We start from the raw sequence: 27,163 nt of genomic DNA on the forward strand, positions 1-27,163 counted from the left end.
CCCAGGCTGGAGTGCAGTGGCGCGATCTCGGCTCACTGCAAGCTCCGCCTCCCAGGTTCAGGCCATTCTCCTGCCTCAGCCTCCGAGTAGCTGGGACTACAGGCGCCCGCCACCACGCCCGGCTAGTTTTTTGTATTTTTAGTAGAGACGGGGTTTCACCATGTTAGCCAGGATGGTCTCGATCTCCTGACCTCGTGATCCGCCCGCCTCGGCCTCCCAAAGTGCTGGGATTACAGGCTTGAGCCACCGCGCCCGGCCAGGAATTATTTTCTTAAATGAGCGTTAATGAAAGGAGAATGCGTCATTCTTTATCAGCCGATGGACTCAGAATTGCTGACTGCTAATGCTAATAAAGCCACATTAAATGGACAGCATGAATTTGTCAGTTAAGTGAATGATTCTTAGTGTCAAGGAGGCCTTATTCTGTTGGATGTTTGGAGAAATTGACATTTATCATATACAGACTGGCAGTAGAAATAAACGCAAAGACGGCTGCTTTTTTCCGCTGTATTATATGTATAGATGGAGAACAAAAATATCACCTGGGAAACAGCTAACTCAAATCTCATTTTTTTTTTGTCATTGTTGTAGCTATTTGTTTCAAAATGTTTTCCCCATGAGAGCCTGCAATGCCTCCCCACCCTGAACTATCAAATTTCAGACTACAAGTTTTCAATGGCAGCCAATCTGGAGAGTTGCATATATCTACCCCTAGACAGCTGCATTATGGAACTAAAAGAACTGCATCTAAATTCATGAGCCGATAAAAAGTAATCTGGCTAAAGTCTTTTTTTATACCAGAATATACAGTGATAATCACACCCCCTTGAATTACAAATGTTCCATAACCATTCAAACTGGTACTGAGTTACTGACATTATTTGAAGTAATGACATAATAAAACACATTTTAAAAGACAAACCCATAATTTGCTTACTTCTTGCTTGAAAAATGTTTCAGAAATCTTTTGAGATCATAACTGATAGAACTCTATGATTTCATAGACCATCAAAGACTTGAATAGATTTTAATAAACCAGGAGTATTAAAGTGGCTCTAGCTTGCTGGCTATATTTATTTTCTACCTTCCCCTGGCCTTTTTAACAATCTAAAATTATGGTTAAAACTTAATTAAAACTTATAGTGACCCGGAGCTTTTTTAATTAACTAAGCTTTTTTTTTTTGAGAGAGAGAGAGGATATAATAAATCACAAGTATCTCTATTCTCTATTTAAATAGTTCTTTTAGGGTAAATTTGTAGATGGACTCTAGTTTAGACAAATTAAGCCTGTTAGTACACAGAAGCATGGATTCAATAAATAGAAATGCAAGAGATTTGAAAAAATGCATTTATAATTTATCTTAATCCTCACATTTTTCTGATTAGCAATTGAACCTTAGTGTTGAATTATTTTTGGAAATGGCAAGGCATGGTTTTGTATTACTAGCCACAGAGTATTAAGGAATCTCTTAGTGGTTGTGTGGAATTCACTGCCTGGTAGAGCTAATCAGTTTTGAAGAAATATATTAATACTTAATAATTATGATTCCTGGGATTTATTTTATAGTCTTAAGCTGGAAATTTTGTCAAATACTCCTTCTTGTCATTCCAAATAAACCCTTTTATTCTGATGGCTCCCATTAACAATAAAAAAAGAATAAACTCAATTTAACAAAATTATCTTTAGCAAGGCTTCAAACCTTGAAGTACATGTATAGCTATAGCGAACATGTGTCATACTCCTGTGTCTAAATCCAAAGTACTAGAAGGTAAGCACTTGATACAGGTGAACTGCAAAATGAAAACCTATAATGTGAAAGCTACGAATCCAAAATTATTCATTATACATAATAATACATATAAACAAATGAAATATATGAGGATCTGGCATCAAAGATTTTGAGCAAGGATAATTACAATAGAAAAGAGCAAATTTCCACTCAACTTCTTTTGAGTAGTGCCAAAACAATAGCTAAGACTTAAGAATGCTCAAAGACTAAATATGATGTGGGAGAGAAAGGGAGAACAAATCAAGATAAAGGAACAAAGGACTAAGACATTTGAAGCCAAAATGAAATGGATAAAAACGTGAATAGACTGGGCATTTAAAGATGAGGTAATCAATAAGCAGCATAGACCTTAGAGGATGCAGCCATCAACTCTGTCATTTACTTTAAGGAAAACAAGCTCTCAACGTCTACTAAGCTATTCTGAAAATTATAGGTTCCCCTCACTGGGCAAAGAGCACTTGAAAGAGTCAAGCTCTTCTCCTAAGTAAGTCATTAGAAAAAATTAATTTTAGCTACAAAATGGCAGACCATTTCCTGAAGAGCTCAGCCTCTGCAAATTGCAATTTATTTGAGGAACCCCAAATACTTTACCAAAAACTTTGAACATTATCTACTATAAACTTTATATGTAATGCAACTAAATAGAGACAATAAATATGGTACCTTCAAGATGTAACAAAAACTTGAAGGGATAAATTTTAGAGATAAACTAGTCCAGTTTCCCCATTTCACAAATAAAGTAACTAAGCCTCAGCCAGTTAGGTGATTCTCAATATCAGAGACATGACTATATGTCATTTGGATCAATATTCCAATCATGGAATTTACAGCATAACAGGCCAGGTGCCGTGGCTCACGCCTGTAATCCCAGCACCTTGGGAGGCTGAGGAGGGTGGATCACCTGAGATCAGGAGTTTGAGACCAGCCTGGAGAACGTGGCAAAACCCCATCTCTACTAAAAAGTACAAAAAATTAACTGGACATGGTGGCATGTATCTTAACTCCCAGCTAGTTTGAAAAGCTGAGGCAGGAGAATCACTTGAGCTTGGGAGGTGGAGGCTGCAGTGAGCCAAGATTGTGCCACTGCACTCCAGCCTGAGTGACATCTCAAAAACACCACCACCAACAACAACCAAAACATAAGGTCCCACTCAAGTTTTCATGCCACAGTGCAATTGTCCTCTAGCAAAGGCTTGCTTTCTCCAGATAAAATCATAACATTTGTGAATTCTGTATTTGTCTCATATTTATTTTGCATTGCTTGTAGCTAGAAGCTAGGGTAGTGATGGGTATACACTGGAATTCTCAACTATTCTTCAGTAAATTATTCAAAGGAAGGTAGAGGACACTAAGAGATGGGTGAAAATGGTCACAGGATGTAATGCACAGAAAACAGAATATCAACTGAGAACGGAATAAAGAGAATGAATATCCTCACTGAAAATAAACATCAGGCTTAGATCTAGCATCCTGAGGTTTCAAGTAGAATTGTTAATGATTACGTCGGTTTTAACCAAACACTTTGTATCCACAGCAGTCCACCCTCCTACTTGCCTTCTAGTTCTTTATAGTGAGTCTGGACACTTTCTTACGTTGAAGTTGTTTTCTTTTGTGAAGAGGGAAGCTTTAGGTCATTCTGATCTCCTTTCTACAGCAGCCTGAACACATGGGCTGTCCAAAGATTGTCCCTGAGAGACAATTGGAAACAAGGGTTGAGAGTACAGGCTCTGATACCTGAATCTGACTGCAAAGCACAGCTTGTGACTAACTCACTGTACACTCGGGGACATATTATTTCAAACCCAGGGCTTCCAATTTTTCACCTGTAAATGAGGATAACAGCTACTGCCTCATGCAATTGCTGTGCTAGATTAATTAGATAAAGCAACTGTAAGTCCTCCACAAATGTTAGCTGCTATCTTCCAAGATCTCCTAACATCCTCTGGCATTCCGAATATAACTTTCATTATTACTAGAACTCCTTGGATTGAAATGTATAAAATAAGTTTTCTACCATTTTCAATGTTTTTGCCAAGTGGGAAGGTAGATTTAAATCTTCAGTCTACCATTTTGATCCACCTATCAAGAGAGAAGGAACAGAGATCCTTTCGTCAAACATTTGCATTTGCGTTTGTCTGTTTTTGTTTGTTTTAGCCATATGAAGGAATAAGCCCAGAGATATTTATGACTTGGTTAAAATTGCCCAGTTAATCAGTGACAGAGCTGCTTCTTTTTATAAGATGCAGTTCCTTCTCAGGATCACAATAAATTTCTGAATCCAGTATTCAGTTTTATTAAACATAAGGGATTAACAAAACACAATTTATAAATCAAGTTTAAGTGGAAAGAATGATGGATTTTTGGGAGTTGAAAAGATGGAGTTTTCATTTTATGATGTTAATATAAAAAAACCCTGAAAACTTTAGGTGTTTCTGGCAGCTAAGTGCATTGTCATGGTGATGACAATTGGCACCCTCTTATGCACTTCACCTGGCAAAGGATTATGTACTCCTGGTGTAGGCTTTTTCTGCATATGAAATTCGGAAAGTAAGAATTCTTCATACTTAAGCAAAAAACACTGGGTGAAGATAAGTTGAAAAGGAACAGATAACCCCACCTGAATCCTAAACAGATTGAGGGTTCTGTGAAAAAATAGACCTGCTGGCATAAACAAAAGTGAGGCTCTGACTCCAGAAAAAGCTACAGGAAAGGCAGCATATTTTTTTCAGCAAACACTGGTATCCCTGAATTTACCCATTTTTACATACAGCTAGTCTTTCTCTGTTTTTCACTCTATTTTGTCTTAGGAGATTCAAGTTGTGTATAAAAGACAATTACATCATTTATGTATAAATTTTAGTAGATGTTTAATAGGTATTTACTCTGTATACAGAACTTTGAGAAATACAGAAGATGAAGGGAGTTTAGGTCAGTTGGCAAAGCATTGTGCTAACAGAAAATCTGAATTGTAGCCCCAGGACTGCTAGAATTAACTCAATATATGGCATAGGCAAATATTTCACAGCCTCTCTGGGTTTCAGTTTCCCACTCTATAAATTGAGGAGGTTGGATTACGAATGCCCATTTCAACTCTAATACGTTGTGAGTTATAGTGGAGCACACTGTGGACAGCAAGATATTTTAAGCCAGGAACTCTATTTCCAGCCCTCTAACTAAATGATCGTTTGACCTTAAATCAGTTATTTAACTTCTAGCAGACTCTTTTTTTCTCATTTATAAAATGAGGTGTTGAACTGTTTGATCTTTAAAGTTTCTTCAAGGTGTAAGAATCTATGATTCAATTCATGACCCTGTCCTCAAGGAGCATTCCATCCAGTTAGAGAGACAAGATAGGTACATAAAAAGGTCAACAGCATTATCAGCCAAAAATAGAACAGATGTCACAAGGCAATGGATGCCTTAATGCCAAATAAATGCAGCGGATGGTAAGTAATATAAATGTGAGGCAGGAGAGATTATTCTGGTTTGGATAGTAAGAAAATCCTTTGTAGAAGACTCATTCTAGCAGATTCCCAAAGAGTAGGTGAGGTCTATTACAGCAGAGAAGCTGATGTGGATCTGAGCATTATGGTGAGCAGAGCCTCAAAGGTAGGAAAATGCATCTCGGACTGGAAAAGACATAAGTATGGCATCAAAAAATAATGGTAGTAGAGATAGATAATTTGAATGTTTACTTTTAGGCATTTTTGAAAATTGTGTCTGGGAGAAATCATCTTACAGTAATGTTTAGTGTAGATACTTTTTAAATTTCCTGATCAAGCAATTTCCTATTCAGTACCTATTAAAACCTGGAGTTTTCAGGCAACTGAATGTAAAAGTTGGAGATCGCAACTTCATTCGTCAGTATGACTGAACACACATCTAATATGCTTCTTGTATTATTTCCCCAAAATACTTAAAATTAATTTTTACCACAAGGTCTATTCAATCCAATGTCATTTTCAGGCAACTTCAGACCAATGCAAATGACAGATGCTTTGAGGCTAGGGAAGTCTACCTTTGAAACAAATTACACTAGGGATTTATATAAAAGTATTTGGCATACGAAAGGTGGTGCAGCCCTGGGGTTTATAGTTGTTACTTCAGAGCCAGTGGCCCTGAAGCTTTACATCACATGAATGGTATAAAGCAATGCTTTGTAATGTTGTTAGAATATCACAGTATTTGCACTAATTTCTTGAGAAAGATTATCAAGCCCATCTGGGAGGAGGGCAGCATATTTTTTGAATGCCATATGCTGAAGCATGGTTGTAGCTTGGGCAGATGCTGCAAAGGATAAAAACATTCTATGTACTCCTCTTGGATAACTTGTCTAATACAACTCTGGCTCCAAATCAGGCCCTTGATTCAACAACCAATCTCAATCAGAGCTATCAAAAGTTTTCCTCTGCCCTAGAGTATATGTTGAACTTCCAACCTCGGAAGCTGTCCACTCTATTAACAATGTATTCAAATTACAAGCAAGCATTTAATGAATGCTGAGTTTCAGAGCGACAGCATGAAGAATGGGAAAGCCTTAGGAGTTGCTGAAATGAAAGGGCTCTTCTCTTAATTTCAAATATCAGAAGACTTGAACAGAACATGGCATCTTAGCCATCTGAGCTTTCTAAATGTGACATTGGCAGACATACAATGCTCAGCTCTGTGGTACCTGAATAATTGAGGCTTTGAAACATCAAAGTGTTGACACCTTCAAACGTTTAACTAGCTTTATTTGAAAGATTCTTCTCACAAAAGAAGACTAACTCTGCCATTTGAGATCAATGCATTTCTCAGAAACACAGTGTCCCCGCTTTATATTGAAACAAACTTGTTTACCACATATTGACTATCTGTGTCCCATGTGCAGAAAGTATTTGATTAAATGCATTTCTTTGTGATAACAAAATACCCAGAAGAATCAAGGATGACTTTTTGGGGAGTGGGCAGGAGGATAAGAACAACGTTACTCGTTCTCTGAACAGTGAACTTTCTGCAGCTTTCATTATTTCAAGGAGTCAGGATGAGAATTCAGAGTAATCAAGGTCATATTAAGTATTATATATGCCACAACAGCAGCAATGATAAAAACAACACAATTTCATCTATTCATTCTTTAAGCAAAATTGAGTGAGTGCCCACTGTGTTCTTTATACCACTCATGTGATATAGAGCTTCGGGATGACTGACTCTGAAGTAGCAACCATAAACCCCAGGGCTACACCTGGCTAATTTTTAAAAATACAGAAATTTATTCTTTTTGGAAACTGTGTCTCGCTATGTTCCCCAGACTAGTCTTAAACTCGTGAGCTCAAGTGATCCACCCTCCTCGGCCTCCCAAAGTGCTGGAATTACAGGCATGAACCACTGTACCCAGTCCTCCTATCATATTTTCTATCTCAATAAATAGAACAGAGATACAGCAAATAGCATAACTCCCTCTAAGTCTCCAAATCTCTTCACCTGCACTGCTGTCTTGCTATCTTCCAACTGCTCCTATTGTTTTCCCTGCCTTTATGGATTGCTGAATGTGACAAAGGAAAATGTAAAGAGGGAGAAGAAAGGTGGGTCTAGGATTTAACCTTGAAGAACGTAAGAGTTTTATGAATGCCCAGAGGAAGAGGAGCCTGCAAATGAGATTGGGATGGACCAGTCACATGTAGTAAAAGAAAATAAATCAGAAATGTTACACGAGCTACAGGAAGAAAGTATTGGAAGAAGGAGGAGACATGCCAACAATGCCAAATGTAACCTAGAAATCAAGTAATGCTAGAACTGAGATCAATACCCATTTGATTCAGCAACAAGGAGGTACCTGGCATTCTTCAAAAGGGTAGATTTATTGGTAGAGTGGGAACAGAATGGAATTTCAATGGGATAGGTGATTATGCAATGGAAGATGAGAAAGTAGAGGTGACATTTTCTGACACCTGGAAAATTCTGACTTTAAAGGGGAGATAAAAAGTAAAGCTTTATGGGGAAATGTGTGAGTCAAGGGAGGAATTCTGTTTTGCAGTGTTTTTCAAATGTGAGACTTGAGGAAATGTAAATGCTTAGGATAAAAATTTGTTATGAAAGAATGGGAGCATATGATGCAACCAGTATGCTGAGGAGGAAAGAGGGCAGGAGTGCAGGTAAAGCGTTAATTAAAGGAGGAAATTTATCCTAACGTAACTCTCTTCACCACGGCATCAAATGATACTTCATATAATGAGCCAACCTAGTAGGAGAAGAATTTTGAAGAAATAATATTATAACAAGAGGACAGTCACCAATTTTGTGTACTGAACTGGACCTGTGTTTAGAGTGGGAAATGTCAAAGGGGGCCTTTAGGAGTTAGCTGTTAGAATTTATTGCGATTACTACTTAACCATTTGCAGAGACAAAATTCTGCTCCCCACTTCATAAGAAAGTTAAAACTCATTTTCGTGTTGTGAGTGGTACATGGACAAACATGTACTCGTGCAAAAAACTGACGACTATTTTTATAATCTGCAGAAAGATCTGCCCAGGAAACTGACTCCTGGACAACATTTTGCATGCTCCCTCCTAGGTACCCTAGGCATCATTTGTCTACTGATACATCTCTTTCTTTCCTTTTGTTTTTCTTTCTTTCTTTCTTTCTTTCTTTCTTTTTTTTTTTTTTTTTGAGACAGGATCTCGCTCTTTGCCCAGGCTGTAGTGCAGTGGTTCAATCTCAGCTTACTGCGATGTCCACGTCCCACGTTCATGCAATTCTGCCTCAGCCTCCCTAGTAGCTGGAGTTGCAGGTATGTACCACCATGCCCTGGTAATTTTTGTATTTTTAGTAGAGATGGGGGTTTCACCATGTTGGCCGGGCTGGTCTCGAACTCCTGACCTTAGGTGATCTGCCCACCTCAGTCTACTGATTTCAAGTTAAGAATTTTTGCCCTATTTTATGGTTGCTTCCTTTGAGCGCAGAAAAAAAAAAAAAAAGATAAATTTTAAAAGACTGGATTAGTTGTAAGCATATATGAATAAGATAGAGAATTGTGAAGAAATAAAAAATGCAATAATTGAATTAAAATACATATCCAGTATAATAGAGTACATTTAAATCTAAATAATGCAAGGAATTGCAAATTCAAAATTTTTTTATCATTCACTTTTTTTCATGAACATGGCCTGTTTCTCTTTCTAATTTCCTAATTACTTTAATGAGCATTTTTGTAAACTTTGCAGCTCTTACTGTTGTACAGAGATTTTTGCTATTCAGAAGATGCTTCCGTAGGCTATAATGCAATGAAATACTAAATTGAGGGTATATGCCAACACATTAAAAAACCTCAAATAATGTTTTTCTTGTCAGTGTAGAGACCATTTTCATCAGTAAGGGTGTAAAAGACAAAAAAAAAAAAAAAGTATGCTTTACTTTACTTAAAACTTCAACTTCCCAAGACGGATTAATATCATTTTCTAAATTCTTATCTAAACCACAATTCAAGTGTTCATCAAAAATAACATTTATCCACACAGACTTCTTACTTTCTTATGGTTTCCTCGTTCATAAATCTAATCTCTACTTATATCCTCTGCAGTTTGCTTACAATTTTTAATCTGAAATTTCTTTTGCTTCTCTTTCTTTTTTCAATATCTGTCACCAACGCTTTGGTTCAAATCACTATGATCTCATATACAGAATACTGAGTTAATGCCCTGTCTTCTCTTTTTAGCCAAGGTATCCATTAATCTTTCTAAAGCGCTAATGAGTTTAATTTTTATGAGATTGCTCCCAAATAATAGGTTTCGCACCATCATTCCCAAACACACCGTCAAGCCTCTTATGCTTCTCATGAAATGAATCCCCACAGATAAGCTTACTTGGACTATGTATAAGTCCACAAAAGTTAGCAGCAATCCTATTCCCATTCTTGATTGACGTAAGAAAAACTGCTCAGAGCACATTTCCTACATTTGCCATACAAACATATGCAAGTTTCACAGACACGTATTTGGCATCTCTGTTCTCTAAAACATACATCAAATTTTACCTTTTTCATGATGCCTCTTTGAGTCTTCCCAGGTGGAATTAATCTTACTTACTTTGAAGTCCATGGTAGATAATTTCTCCATTCCTATGCCATTTATTAAATGCTACCTTGCATTGACATACAAAACATGAATTGCTTTCTTTCTTAAATATTATTGCAGTTTTTCCACTGAGAGGATGCTTTTTATGCATATATTGATAGAAGGCCGTCTTGCTTCCATGTGAATATGCTAATACTAATGGGGATTTCTACAAAGCAGTTGCTATTCTTGGTGCTAGATATCAGGCAGCTCTCCCAAGAAATAAGAGCCAGGTAGCTGACTTTGGTCATTTGCACTCAATTCCATCCCTACTACGTTTTAATTAAGAGCTGAGTTCAAAGAACATTTCTTGTGGACCTACAGTAACAATGGGATCATGGAAGCTTTATGTGCTTTACTGCAATATTCTACTTCAAGGATGCTGTTGACAAACAGATGGGATACCCAGTAGACTCGCCAAGAGTGTCATGGGTTGTAATTATAGCAACAGTGTGCTATTGCACAATGTCTAGAAACTAGATTTTCTTGTTATTGTGGTGGGAAATTGGGTGATGGCAACCTTTAAAAAAAATAGCTATTCCCAAGTACCCAAGTACACATTATGTTATGTTTTATAGACAAAGTGCTGTCATGAATCAACAGTTTACTCTTCTTGGCTTAAGAACTATTCACAAAAGAATTGAGTTTCTAGTATTAGAGGTTAGAGATCAGTCTGAGTCACAATTAGTGACTTTATCTTCATTTTGATTGATTTTGTCGTGGTATTTTCTTCCATTCACAGCAAGCTGAAAATAACACTTTATCAGTATTGCGATATTTTACAAATAAGGTAACTGAATAAAGAATATTTTTTACCACTTCTATTAATAAAAAAAAAAATGATTAGAGACAAATCCTATGCCTTGTGACCAAATTCATATGAAGTTTTAACATTTGGAAATTTTGGTGTTTTCCCCTTTCAAATTGCTCTTCTCTCGTAAACAAGGCCAGACTTGAAGTGGAAAAGTACTATGGAATCCAGCCACACATGATAGACACGTGAAATCCATAATATTTTTTACTGTAACGTTTTAAGAAGTGACACTGCCAAACTTGAATGTGAGTTTACTGTGTAGTCACGTATAGCTGTTCTTGTATGGATGTCAAGGGTATAATGTTGCCACCTGAATGATGTCAAGGTCAGCCCGAAGATGTTGATATCTTGGGAAGGCTATCTGTGCTGTAAAACTCTAAGGCTGAAAACTCACTGTAAGCAAAATTTTCAAAGACCTTTCAAAGCAAAAGTCACTGAAGGGAACAAGGTTGAGGCATTAACCTTAAGATACAGCATTTTCTTACAAGATAGGCACTTGTGCCTATTTGGGATTTATGACCCCTCCGTTTTTTGAACATTTCATATCATCACTATTACCATCACCACCAACAACATGCACAAATATTGATTCATTCTATTCATAATTGAATGAAACTTTCTTTTTGCTTTATATACAGAACACTTTATTGAGTAGGTAAGGCTAGCTTAAGGTGGAAATGGGCAGATTGTAACAGTGTTGAAGTTTTTCCCCTCATCTCTGTGTTCTCTCTACCCTTTGATTTCCCTCATTTATGCATTCTTGACATTGTTGAGATGACCTGTCAAAGAAAGCTATAGGAAACCAAAACTATAAAATGTCTTCTCCTAAACAACCCATTGCGTTTAATAAAAGAGTCCAGCAAAAGCAAGAGTTAAATTGGATATACCTGCATAGGAGAATTGTTATCTCTGTGCATTTGAAAAGTAAAACTTTCTCTGGAAGTACCGTGTGTGCGTGTGTGTGTGCGTGCGTGCATGCACACACATGCGCGCCTGTGGGTGCGTGTGTGCAAGGAAAAACTTTCAGAAAATTTCTAAGTTATCTAAAGCCATAACCACTTTCTTCCATGATCTCCCTATTTTGTGAGGAAGGTGAAGTTGACTGACACTGACCCTGACTTTGCCTCAGTGAGGCTCATGAAAGACATGTTTAGAAGGGCTTATCTGTGAGAAACAAATGGAACACATATTTGCAAACCATCTGTTGCAAATTCCCTGGCTTAAATTATTTTGTCTATCATATTTTATAAATACATTAGGAATAAAAATCATCTTTAAGATCTGAAAAATAGGTTAAACAGACCAACAAAGACTGCTTCATTAGACATTTCCATTGGAAATAATGAAAAGCCAAGAACCCTTTTCCAATCTCCATCTCCTGCCCCAACTCTGGCTGGTTCCTCTATTGGTTCCTGCAGACACTATTACATCAAGATAACTCCTTGGTTATGTGTTAACCTTGGGGCCAAGTTTGTTAAGACAATTAAAACATACTACTGTTACGACAAAAGCTAGAGCAATATAGGTATTAACGAGGTGTTATTTGGCGCCACATTTGAGAAAGAATAAAAGATGATGACCACGTTCTGATCAGTCATTATTGTTTCAGGATCTTGAAAGCTTCATTTAGTGACATTTTTAAAAAGAGTGAAAATGTGATATTATTTGGCCCACAGAGATGTGACACCCCTGGTTTGGGCTGTCCCTTACATGTTATCCACTGGGAGAACATTCAGTCCATATCGGAGCCGTGTTGTATGCATTAAGTACTTACAAACATCATCAGATAACAATAGAACGGAAAAATCCAAAGAGAATATTAGACGATAAACAAAAAGCCTGCTAATATCATCACAATTATCTCAACGTTTCATGGGAAAGAGAGGCATAAAAAGTTGCTTCCATTGGAAGACAGGAAGAAATGGCACTTCAACTCAATCTTACGTAACTGTCATTTTAATCACTGAAAATAGTACTGTGAAAAAATTATCCAACCTGTAAATATTCTCTTTACCTTCAGCAAAAGTAACAGACCCCTCCTCTCTTCCTGCATAATATTTAGTTGCCAACTTTTGTGTGGCATATATCTAAATCTTACCTTGTTGAGTTAGTTTTCTATTTGAGGATACAGATCTTTTACTGCCTGTATTATTCTCCACTGTGGATATCCTTAAACGTAAGCTACATATCGTTACACTTACTGAATGCTGAAACATTAACTTGGTCTTCTCATGGCAAAGTGAAGCGTAGATATAAAAGAAGCTAATACAATTCAGTTTGAGTTCTAGTATGTCTCAGATATGTATTAATATTTGTCCTGAACAATACTAAGCCATTCCATAGACAATCTATACATAGGTTTACTAGTAAAGGCTTCCACCCATTTGGGTAAAAATACAGTAATGATCATAGTAAACGGAAAAATATGGGTCTAGGGCAGGTGGGCTGTCTAGGAGGGGGAAGCCAGTATGTTTTAATGCAGCTGAAAGAAGACAGAAAGAGGCAAGTCTTAGAATCTAAAAGCAAAAGAAAAAAAAATGCTTTTGTGGGAAGATGAGTTGAGATTGCTTAGCTAGAGGGAGAGGAGAGTTATGCCACAATCTAATAAGGGGAGCAGTTACATAAAAGCACCTGCAGTGACTTATTAGCCAGAACTTAAGACAAGTGGAAGAGAGAAGAACAAGCTGAGTAGACGGGGACACTGAGATGCACTGTCAAGATCTGAGACCAAATAAGGGAGGATAAAATGGGGATATAAGGAAGATCGGGGACCAGGGACTTCCAGGTGAGCTTCTACTACTGATCAGATGAATGTTCTTAGAAAAAAACTATCTATTTTTCATAGACTCAGTTCACCTGTTCATAAAACATCAGGTAGAAATAGATGGCCTTCTAAATTACTTTTCAGCTTTAAAAATGTTTGAATCTCTAACAAATACAAAAAGTTTTTTGCACCCTCTAAAAATTCATCTGAGAAATAGTGCAATCTAAGATTAATCCATTAGTTGAGTTTAGTTTCTGGAAGGAAAAATTATTTCTGGAGACTAATTTTCAAATTATACTTTATAAGAAAATGAAAGTTATACACCATAAAATGTTTTCCTTTTTACATTAGTTTCTGAAACACTTAGAAATTAAATTAGATTTTAGGAAACTTAGAGTAAAATGCAGCTTTCAATAACACTAAGAAGCACTTCACAGGGACCTTCTGCTTTTGGAGATGGGATTTTAGATTTTCAAGTGTGTGGGGTGGGGGTGTGTGTGTGTATGCTTTTGTGGGAATAAACAATAGAAAAAACTGTGTGTGTATATATATATATAAACTCTGTGTGTGTGTATATATGTATTCATACACTTACACAGTTTTTCCTATGGTTTATATATATCTATATACATATATTTATACACATGCACAGTGTATAAATATAAATATATACACACAGTATATATATACATACACAGTGTGTGTATATAAACATATATACACAGTTTTTTCTATTGATTATATCAAAAATATCTCAATGTTTATGGAAAGTGCAGAAATATAGATAAATAAGTGAAGAATTAGTGATTTATTATCTATTATAGAAGAAGAATAGAAAAAAGTGGTCACATTGCTGGTGGTGCTTTCTACAACTTTTCTGTATTTTAACATTTTTCATTGTGATGAGTTGCTTAATGCATTAATAATGTTATGTTTTTTTAAAGGACTTTAAATCCAGTGTTTGATTCATAACCATTTATCTCTAAGACACAATGAGTAAGTCAAAGCTCTAAATCTGCAATGCCGTGAATCACCTGATGGTAACCTCTTGGAAGTGTAGAACTTTAATATAAAAAACAAACAATCTTTAGATGGCCATTTTTTAAATCTACGCCATTTAGATGCTGAGAAAATTTGGTATTTGCCTCAGTCCTCAGTCTTTGCAAATAACTCTTCTCTGCATCCTACAGTGTTCCTCACTCTGTGGCTCTCTTTGGTTGTGAATTGAAGTAACACGTGAGCAAGTGACAGGAAGCCTGTATTGCCAGTTCTTATATTGGAATTGTATCGTTTTTAATTTGACAGTTTGGCTTTCAACTGATATAGACTTCTACTCAGTAACTATTCTTGTACTTAGAAATGGTTACCCTCATTGACATGTACTGACATGAAGAGATCCCATGTGAAGAACATTATTTTTGCTGAATTAAAATTTTCATTTTATTACCCTATTGATTTCGTATCAGAATTTTGGGTCAAGTTATTTTGAGTACCATGATATTTAAACGAACTATGTTGTCTGTGCATATTTGTTATGTTGATTATTTTATTAAAAATGCATATTTTTAAAGCTACATTTCTTAGAAAATGTTTCCATGAAAATCATTTATTTGATGTATTTTCTTCTAAACAATATGTATGCACATATGTAGACAACTTGATTTATTGATTAAACACCTATGATTAGATTTATGAGGTACAGCACAGGAATCATTGTCATGACACCAAAGTAGAATGTCAGAGGAAAGGAATAGGGCCCCAACACGGAAAGAGTCTAAGTAAACTTATATATTTAACACAAATTTGTTAATGATAAAGTTATAGCAGACCTTGTGCAGTTTTCATAAGTAAGAAACCAGAAGCAGAAGTATTCTTCTCCAGTCTCTGGTAAGAAGAAGGGATACTTATTGCCTCTAAATCTAGGACATTTTAAACCTGGATAGAACTTTTAAAACTCATCTGACAAGAAGGGAATTTGACCTTAAAGTATCAGGTGATTGATTAATAAAATGATTTTAAAAATCAGTAAAACTGGTTAATATATCAAATCAATTGAAAAGATTGATCTACAGTCTCTAAAATGGCTTATCCAGCTCACCATGTGTTCAGTCTTCTAATTTTCAACTGCATCTAAATAAGGGCACAACAACCTAGAATGTACTAATTGAACTGATTGGACAATCTGAAATATACATGTGTATATGCATGGCATTTCATCTCCCCAAGTAGAAGAGTGCCAGATAAAATAAAATACTTTATTTTTCAGTCTATAAATTAAAAAAAAATCACTGGATATTTATGTTTCTCAGATTTAAGGGACATGTATAAAAAATAAACCAAAGGTGTTCATTTTCAACACAGTTGATATTATTGATTTGCTGATAGTCAGTCCACAGGCATTATTTTCATTGTGCAAAATAAGCATAAAACTACTACAAGCAATTAATTGCTGGCTTTTCGTATCATGCTTTGCAATGGCCTATCAGCCTTTTATTAATATTAATGAGGAGAATTAGCACGGAAGATCAGGGAGCCACGATAGTGCCGAGAACCTGTGAGGACCCTACGGCTCTCATGCTTTATTATTTTTTAATCAAAGTAGCTGACTTGAAGGCACAAAATGAAAGAACTGAGTCTTTTATGATTCCACAATGATTCAAATTAAAATGATCTATACTTGCATAATTCCCGTGAACCATTTTGTGCTTGTTAAAAACAGTTAAAAATTGCATAAATTCATGATTTAAGGGCTGTAGTTTTCTTTTCCTAATGAACAGTCCACTTTATGTGTTTCTCCCAACTCACACATGTGGACGTAAAGCAAAAGAGGGTGGGCAGAGGACGAGCAAGAGAGAGTTTAAGTTTATGATTTACATTGACTAAAAAAGAAATTCTCGTGTGTTGCTATTTCCAGACTCACTGGAAATCGTTGGCATTATGTACAGCTTAACTGAATGTCCTTGGAAAAGCCTGTGTAGAAGCAGCATGCTGGCAAAGCCCATTTTTCAGATAGAAATACAGAAGCTGTAAAATCGTAGGCAATAATTTCCAATTGTTCTATGAAGAAAGTTAGGGTTCCGTGGGGATGCTTGAGCATGCCCATGGAGATGGGCCTTTTCAACAACCAACAATTAATGTCTCTAGGGAATTTATGTATTTTTTCCAATATTGAGGTCCCTATTGCAATTTTATATGAAAATTATTATGCTATACAAAGGTTTTAAAACCACTAATATGTTTTAGATAAATAGGTAACCAGAAACCTAAATAAAAACATTGATTTTTCTCAATATCATCATAGCAATATGGATATGTAGACAGAAACAGTATAAAATATATTAGAAATTTATTTGGAAATGACGTAGGCACAATCTCAATTACAGAGATACAGAATTATGTAAATATTCATAAGCAAAGCCTCTATTACATAAAAGGTACACAAACAAATAATTAGCAAATCTTCAGGGAGATAGATTTCTCTCATTGGTAAAATGGTGGGAGTTGATTTTGTTTGTAGCCAATAAATAAGATTTCTTATATGTCTAGAGAAGACAAAAAGATCTGCATCAGATAAAGGGGAGCTTCAGGACATAAAATGTGTTGGAAGTGTTGGGAGATGAGCATTAGTCTTAATATGAAAACATAGAGCTTCATGAGAGGTATTTCTCCAAGTGTGGTCTGGGACCACCTTTATCAATATCAACCAAAGGGTTTATTTAAACTAAAGAACCAAAGAAAACAACAAAATAAGTTTTTCGACACCCACTTCAGATCTGTGAACTAGAATCTCTAGAAGTGTGGTCTTTGCATTTTTAACAAGTTTCTAAAATAATTCTTAGATGAGAGGTGAGGATAAGAGTGTTGATTTTTTATTTAAGTAATAGTGGTTTCATTTTTTTTTCTTTTTTAATGTAGACATAAAAGAAATTCTTATCTATACTTAAAATATAAGAAAACTGGAATGGCTCTCCTAAAAGCAGCAGGTAAATGGGATTAATCACCACAATCTTGGCCTCCTCCTTTATCAGTTGTGCCTCAAAGCCCTGATACACTTCCTAGGGTCCTAATCATCCTTCACCTCAAGAATTTTCTCCCTTCTCTTCCCTGAAACCTGTCCAGCCTTCTTAACTTTGCAGTGATGAGTCATAGGGGATATCGTTACAATGTCTGATTTATCTTGACTTGGTTTTAATTCTTTTAATCATACCATTACTTGCAGTGACATTGTAGATGCCACTCAAAATATTCTTGAGTGAAAGCTCTGTATATGGATGCTATACTGGGAAAGATATTGGTGCCATCTAAGACACACAGTTCATTTGTAGGACGATTGCAAGGATGGCCTTTCTTTCCACTGGAGGGAGGGGGCCTTCTCTACCTTCTGTCAAAATTGCATTTGCTTTTCTAGAAGCTCATTTTTCTTGGTGAGCTCTACACAAAATAGAACAATTATATTTTTGCGTTTTACGTTTATATAAGAAAAACAAAGAATATGTGCGAGATCCTATTTGAAGAGAACGAGGTTTACAGTTAATTTAACCCCACTGGAAAAATCCCTTGCCCTTAACTTGAGTCCTTGCCTGGTTCTTCTTCATCCAACAGATTTCAGAAATGTGTTCTATCTTTTCTTTTTCCAAATGCCAGCACGAACTTTCTGATGTAGGTTGTTCTTCAATGTGTTGATTGGGAAGTGAGATGCAATTTCGAATTCTTCAGTGTCTTGTCCACTGAAATTATAAAAGAAATGTAAAGCAAACAAACAAAAATAAGATTTTTCACTATTAACCAGAAAAAAAATGTTTGCAAGTGGATGTGAATAAGTTTATGTGGATTTTAGTGAATGGTGTCTAGACCAAGAGCAGATATTGGGAATGCAATGTGGATATCAAACTGCGAAGAGTTAGCTCCATTAATATAAAAAGGCTTTGGATGTGTAAAAGGTTTAGCACAGCACCTAATACATAATATATGCTCTTTATTATTATTATGATTTTTACCCTTTTACTATACTAGGCTCTTTCAGAAGTGACTTCTACCTTCTAAATTAACTGATGTTTCTCATTCCCCGTCAAACTGTGGACTAATGCTCACACAATGGCTGAGACCAGTGGGTTTCTCTCTAAACCGTGTGCTTCTCTGCTTCTACCAGGTGAATTCTACACTTACCAAGATTAAATTGGGCTGGATTTTATGTCAGCATTAATTTAATTAAATGTTATATAATATGTCTTTGAAAATAATCTCTGAGCAGGATCTTTAGAAGAATTGGATCAAATTTAGAGAATAAAAAAACGTGGAATTGGCAGCAATATCCCTAAAATCTTTAGAAAGTTATAAATATATGATTATGTATATTTAAAATAGTTTTCCAGCTATAATTGTCTTTTATAATTAGCTGACGAACAGTCACATAGTGACAGGACTTTCACACTACTATTATTATTATGAGGACACTGAAAACACCTGAACTAACATCACAAGGGATGTGCGAACTGGATGAAATGGAAGCTAGAAACAAATGCATCCTGCTTCAGAGTTGTGTGCAGAACCCATGTGGAGATTGAAAAATCCTTGCTCAGAAAAAACTGTTTGATTTTGACTATTCTCAGGATATGACTATTGTTTACTTACACTACTTAGATACTTTACTCACAGTTCACTACCCTAAGAAACATTTATATTATAGAAATGTAAGAGTTAAAAAAATAGATTTCTTGTTAAACACTTTTTTCCACAACCAAGGGAAAATGTATTGTATTGTATTGTATTGTGCTGCTTTGTATTGTATTACATTGTATGGTACCATATTGGATTTTATCATGAGAGGTTCTCATTAAAGTTACAGATGAATACATATCCCAGGACTGTGTCTGACATGGGACTTACCTGCTTCATGGTCTCTCTTCTCTAAAACATGGTAGGTGAATTGGGAGGCTGAAATAACCACCAGTTTGTCTGATGTGCAGACTTTTAATGTGGGGTTGTTATTATACTTACGATTTGAAACCAACTAAATTATTAGTCATGAGTGGGAGAGTGATGTGTATTCATGGAGCTTCCCCTGTAGGTAGACTGCTGGCACACTCTTGTTAACTCTCAAGGTGGTGGGTGATCTGTAAACACTGAGGAATCTACTCAGACTAGGCCAACTGCCTAATGCATCTGAGAGCTGACAATACAAATATACTTTGTGATAAACACTCAGAGCCTAGCTTAATTTTTGAAACAGTATTTTGCATTTTGATGAGGAAGAAAAGAACCTGAACTGAGGTTGCAGCAAGAGAGCAATGGTGGTGTGCAGGCTATATTTTTCACCTTAAACAGCATGATTTACTCTAGCCATTTCTGGAGTAACAAATCCTGTAACTGAAATTCATGCTTGGAATGTCTTAAAGGGATGCAAAGGCAAGTTGATTTTTCAACTTATAAAGCTATTCTGCTTAATTTGGTCTTGTTAAGGCTGAAGGGAAGGTGGGACATCAAGGGTGGACAAACTATCTCATCTCTCTATTTGAGCTTCCAGACTGGAATCTCATTGTAGGTTAAAGGTATGTGAAAAATACATGTTTCTTGAAGTATTCTCTTGGGTAGTGATATGGTTTGGCTGTGTTTCCACACAAATCTCATCTTGAATTTTAACTCCCACAATTTCCATGTGTTCTGAGAGGAACCCAGTGGGAGGTAATTGAATCATGGGGTGGATCTTCTCCATGCTTTTCTCATGATAGTAAATACATCTCAGAAGATCTGTTGGTTTTAAAAATGTCAGTTTCCCTACACAAGCTCTCTCTGTTTGCGTGCTGCTATCCATGTAAAATGTGACTTGCTCTGCCTTCCCTTCCGCCATGATTGTGAGGTCTCCCTCCTCAGCCACGTGGAACTGTAAGTCCATTAAACCTCTTTCTTTTGTAAATTTCCCACTCACGGGTACATCTTTATCAGCAGTGTGAAAATGGACTAATACAGGCAGCATAGATTTTTACTTTTATTCACTCTTCAGAGCAAGGACTTCTTAAGTAACACTTTACATTACAGGAAATACTGCACTAAAATCAGAAACTCATTTGTACCACATCAGCAAATTAGTGGGATTGTGTTTAATTTCAATTATTAGTATTTAATAATATAGCAAACAAGATACATGGGAAAACAACCTAAAATCATACCATCCTGAGACTACCACTATGAACATTTCATAACAATCTTTTCACACATCCTCATAAACCCCATAAAAGGACAAATACTAAACCACACAGCTATTATCTGGATTTTTTGGCTTTGTTGTTTTGCTTACTTTCACAATCATTAACTTCATCCACCAGGTTACCATTGTTTGCTATCTATTAGATGTTCTCCTAACCCTCATATAATCTTAAATAGGCATCTATCTATGTATATAGATCTATAAACCACACACATAGACAATATAGTTGTTTATTTGTTATTGCTTTTTTTTTTTCTAAGACAGGACGTCTCTCCGTTGCCCAGGCTGGAGTGCAGTGGTGCAGTCGTGGCTCACTGCAACCTCTGTCCACAGGTTTAAGCAATTATCCTGCGGCTGCCTCCTGAGTGAGTAGCTGGGATTACAGGAGTGAGACCCCACCCTCAGCTAAGTTTTATATTTTTAGTAGAAACGGATTTTCACCATGTTGGACAGGCTGTTCTCGAACTCCTAACCTCAAGTGATCTGCCTGCCTTGACTATGTGTTCCATCAAAAGAATAGAATATTCTACCTGTGTCTTTATTCCTTTTCTTAATTAGAAGAGGTGATTTTTTTTTTTCAAGTCAAAAGGTAGAAATCCAATTCATTCACTTAAATGATTGAATAATACTCCTTGGAAAGAACTTGCCACAATTTCTTCAGTCTTTATATTTTTTGTGTAGACATTAATTTGTTTGCTATTTTGTTTGTGGGAAATAGATTTCCAGGAGTGGATATCTATTAATAGGTTGAAGAATATCTATATATTAATTTTAAGAAACATTTGCAAGATTGGTTTTCTTGTTTTGGTTTTCACCATAGCACTTATCTTATATCTTCTGTTCTTTCTTTATTTTCTGTTTTTCTCACTAGAAAAAATAGTTTTATAAGACCTCAAGATAGGATCATTTACTCACTGCAGTATTCTCAGTGTCTGGTACATACCAAGTCTGCAATTGGTATTTGTTGAATGAATAAATGATTGGTTTAGAATTGTTAAAACCATGATGATTAAATATCATAGTTAATGGAGGGCTTCTCCTTTTTATTGCTGATTTAATGAAAATTGCATCATTCCTCCGTGAAAAAGAATATTTAATCATACAACAAAAAGTATTTATAAAAATCAACATGCCGCACTTAGATTTCTGTTTACCTGGAGACTTTTGCTTTGTTTGGTGTGCCTGTGTGTGTGTGCATGTGTTTTATTTCGTGGGATTTTGTTCAGTGATAGATGCCATGAATAATTGCTTTTCAGTATTTGCTATTTAATTATATTTTTCACCTCCAATTTCCTTATGTATTACATGCATCTCTCTCTCTCTTTCTTTCTGTCTGTCTGTCTGTCTGTCTTAATTAGACTTTAAGTTCTGGGGTACATGTGCAGAATGGCAGATTTGTTACATAGGTATACACATGCCATGGTGGTTTGCTACACCCATCAACCGGTCATCTACATTAGGTATTTCTCCTATCACTCCCCTGGCCCCTGAACCCCGACAGGCCCCGGCATGTGATGTTCCCATCTCTGTGTCCATGTGTTCTCATTGTTCAGCTCCCACTTATGAGTGAGGACATGCAGTGTTTGGCTTCCTTTCTTCCCTTCTTCCTTTCTTTCTTCCTTCCTTCTTTCTTCCTTTCCTTTCCTTTCCTTTTTCCTTTTTCCTTTTTCCTTTTCCTTGGGACAGAGTCTCACTCTGTCTCCTACACTGCAGTTAAATGACGTGATCATAGCTCAGTGCACCTGTAACTCTTGGGTTCAAGTGACTTTCCTGCCTCAGCCTCCCAAATAGCACAACGGCAGGGACTACATGTTTACACTACCACACCTGGCTAATTTTATTTATTTATTTATTTATTTATTTATTTATTTATTTAATTTATTTTATTATTATTTTTTGAGAACGAGTCTCACTCTGTTGCCCAGGCTGGAGTACAGTGGCCTGATCTTGGCTCACTGCAAGCTGCGTCTCCTAGGTTCACAACATTCTCCTGCCTCAGGCTCCTGAGTAGCTGGGACCACAGGCGCCCACCACCACGCCCAGCTAATTTTTTTGTATTTTTAGTAAAGACGGGATTTCACCGTGTTAGCCAGGATAATCTTGATCTCCTGACCTCGTGATCTGCCCGCCTTGGCCTCCCAAAGTGCTGGGATTACAGGTGTGAGCCACTGTGCCTGGCCTTTATTTATTGTAGAGATGGTTGTCTCACTAGTTTGACCAGGCCAGTTTCCAACTCCTGGTCTCAAGCAATCCTCTTGGCCTCAGTATCCCGAAGTTTTGGGATTATAGGCATCAGCCATCTCACCCTGGTTGATTTCTTAATATTGAATCAATCATTCTTGTGTTTCTGGAATAAATATTTTGGCATAGCATTTTTATATACCATTACATTATATCTGTTAATATTACATGACAAATAATTCCATGGAAAATTATAATTAAGATTGCCTTGCTAAGATTATTTTTTGTTTTTTAGTTTTATTTTTGTTAGTTTTTTTAATTGAAATTACCCTGCCTTCAGAAAATGACTTCACAAAATACCTATTGTGTTATAACACTTATGACAGTTAAAGTGTTGTTAAAATTGTATAATCATTAAAACTTAAAATTCATAGTAAAACCAGCCGTTCTTTGGCTGTTTTAGCTTGCACAGTTTTTTTTCAATTATACTTTAAGTTTCAGGATACAGGTGCAGAACATATGAGTTTGTTACACATAGGTATACACTGACATGGTGGTTTGCTGCACTCATCAACCTGTCATCTACATTAGGCATTTCTCCTAATACTATCCTTCTGTTCTTATGTTAGTTTGCTGAGAATGATGGTTTCCAACTTAATCCGTGTCCCTTCAAAGGACATGAACTCATCCTTTTTTATGGCTGCATAGTATTCCATGGTGTATATGTGCCATATTTTCTTCATCCAGTCTGTCATTGATGGACATTTGGGTTGGTTCCAAGTCTTTGCTATTGTGAATAGTGCTAAAATAAACACATGTGTGCATGTGTCTTTATAGTAGAATGATTTATAATCCTTTGGGTATATACCCAGTAATGGGATTGCTGAGTCAAATGGTATTTCTGGTTCTAGATCCTTAAGGAATCACTACACTGCCTTCCACAATGGTCGAGCCAATATCATACTGAATGGACAAAAGCTGGAAGCATTCCCTTTGAAAACTGGCACAAGACAAGGATGCCCTCTCTAACCACTCCTATTCAACATCGTATTGGAATTTCGGGCCAGGACAATCAGGCAATAGAAAGAAATAAAGGATATTCAAATAGGAAGAGAGGAAGTCAAATTGTCTCTGTTTGCAGGTAACATGATTGTGTATTTAGAAAACCTCAACATCTTAGCCCCAAATCTCCTTAAGCTTATAAGCAACTTCAGCAAATCTCAGGATACAAAATCAATGTGCAAAATTCACAAACATTCCTATACATCAATAATAGACAAACAGAGAGCCAAATCATGAGTAAACTCCCATTCATAATTGCTACAAAGAGAATAAAATACCTAGGAATACCAAGGGATGTGAAGGATCTCCTCAAGGAGAACTACAAACCACTGCTCAAGGAAATAAGAGAGGACACAAATATGGAAAAACAGTCCATGCTCATGGATAGGAAGAATCAGTATCATGAAAATGGACATACTGCCCAAAGTAATTTACAGATTCAGTGCTATCCCCATCAAGCTACCATTGACTTTCTTCACAGAATTAGAAAAAACTACTTTAAATTTCATATGGCACCAAAAAAGAGCCCATATAGACAAGACAATCGTAAGCAAAAAGAACAAAGCTGGAGGCATCACGCTACGTGACTTCAAACTATACTGCAAGGCTACAGTAACCAAAACAGCATGGTACTGGTACCAAAACAGATATATAGACCAATGGAACAGAACAGAGGCCTCAGAAATAACACTACACATCTACAGCCATCTGATCTTTGACAACCCTGAGAAAAGCAAGCAATGGGGACAGGATTCACTATTTAATAAATGGTATTGGGAAAACTGGCTAACCATATACAGAAAACTGAAACTGGACTGCTTCCTTACACCTTATACAAAAATTAACTCAAGATAAATTAAAGACTTAAACGTAAGACCTAAAACCATAAAAACCCTAGAATAAAACCTAAGCATTACCATTCAGGACATAGGCATGAGAAAATATTTCGTGACTAAAACACCAAAAGCAGTGGCAACAAAAGCTAAAATTTACAAATAGGATCTAATACACTAAAGAGCTTCTGCACAGCCAAAGAAACTATCATCAGAGTGAACAGGCAACCTACAGAATGGGAGAAAATTTTTACTATCTATCCATCTGACAAAGGTCTAATATCCAGAATCTACAAGGAACTTAAAACAAATTTACAAGAAAAAACCAAACAACCCCATCAAAAAGTGGACGAAGTATATGAACAGACACTTCTCAAAAGAAGACATTTATGTGGCCAACAAACATATGAAAAAAATCTCATCATCACTGGTCATTAGAGAAATGCAAATCAAAACCACAATGAGATACCATCTCACTCCAGTTAGAATGGTGATCATTAAAAAGTCAGGAAACAGCAGATGCTGGAGAGGATGTGGAGAAATAGGAACGCTTTTACACCGTTGGTGGGAGTGTAATTGGCAGACTTTAATTGTCATTCCAGTCTCCATAAGGCAGCTGGTTTATACAAGTTACCTGTTTTTCTGAACTTAACTTTGCTAATTATGATGTTTTCAGAAAATTATTGACCTTTTCTAAATTTTCAGAATTATTGCCATATAATTTTATGTATCTTATTTTATATCTGTGTTTTTATGTTCTTTTACATTTAATTAAAATTATACTTTGAGTATTTTTCCCTCTTTTTGCCCCAATATAGGTTAGCAAAGGAGTATCTATTGAACAGCTCTTTTCAAAGCCCTGTATTTAAAATGTATGCACACACTCACATATACACACTTGTAGATATAGATTTCTCTATGTCCCCACATCTGAAGCCTATAGGGAGAACAAGGACTTTGGACCTTTAGAAGTTTGAATATTTCATATTAATGTTTATTTGTTTGTACATATTTGGTGTGCATTCTTAGTTAAAATACTTTGAAATCATGTAGACAACATTTAATTGAATGGGAAAGAATCCGTTTCTATATAGTATAATACTGTAATAGTATATAGTATATAATAATGTATAGAAATATACTATAATATATACTACATATATAATATATAGTATATTATATACTATTAATATAATATATAATTATCATATAATAGTTTATAGTTTCTATGTAGTATATATTATATATAGTATTATAACTATGTCGTATAGTATATATAGTATAACTATATGCAGTATAGTATATATAGCATTATAATTATATAGTATTTTATATATATTATGTAATATATAATAATATATACAAGTATATAGTATTTCTATATAAAATACTGTATATTTATATATTAAATATATGTATTATATAATATATTTATATAAAATACTGTATATTTATATATTAAATATAATATTTAATATTACTATTTATATAATATTTAATAATATTTTAAATATTTAATATTAATATTAATATATAAATATACAGTATTTATATAAAATACTATATAGAAGCGGATATCTGACAAATTTTCCTATTTCATAAACTCACCTTCTTGACTTTTTTCTGTCAAGAACGCTGAAAATGATGAGACAGAGGTACATAAAACCTCTTAAAGCCGGATTAAAACATTGTAGGTAATTTTACTCTACATAATTGCCCCCCAAAATTACCATGCTTCTACATACTCCATTAAATGCAGAGTTAACACCACATATCCCCATAAAAAGCTATCATCTCACTGGAGGTGTGAATCTTGAGAAGGTGGCTTTCAGGGTCATTGTACCAACATCTTTAAGTGACAGGACTGGCTAGATTCATCACAATATATTACTTCTTGTCTATTTTTAATTTTGCTGCAAAATGAGGATATAGGACAAATCTTCAGAGTTTATTTTGGGGTAAAAATCGTTTGACAGATAAGAAGGGTGTAGAAAGGGTAATTTCATTTTGCATGAGTAGAAGTAAGGTTTTATTGTTGAGAATTAAATTAACAGCATGTGAAATTGGCTTTTCCTAAGTTCATATTTTTGAACAAAAAAGAAGCAACCCCTAACCAAAGTGGAGCTATAAAGTGCCCACCAAAGAATACAGTTATTTCATTTTCTTTATTTATTAAAAAGAAAAACAATAAAACTTATCTAATCCCATGTGCACATAAGATTTCTTTCTTGGAGTCTGGTTACTCTCTACTTCGGTGATTCTATGAGGTTCTGTCTGTGAATGCAGCTTGATTTGTGGTTTCCACTGGTTATCAGCCTTGCCCCTTCCTTAGTTAAAGCAGGTTGCTCATTCTGTGCTATGGCTTTTTATACAAGTAATTTGTTTATATCTTGTTTGAGAAAGGGGGACATCTCTTTGGCTCTG

Source organism: Theropithecus gelada, chromosome 18 (genome assembly GCF_003255815.1).
Source record: "Theropithecus gelada isolate Dixy chromosome 18, Tgel_1.0, whole genome shotgun sequence".
Classification (NCBI taxonomy): Eukaryota; Metazoa; Chordata; class Mammalia; order Primates; family Cercopithecidae; genus Theropithecus; species Theropithecus gelada.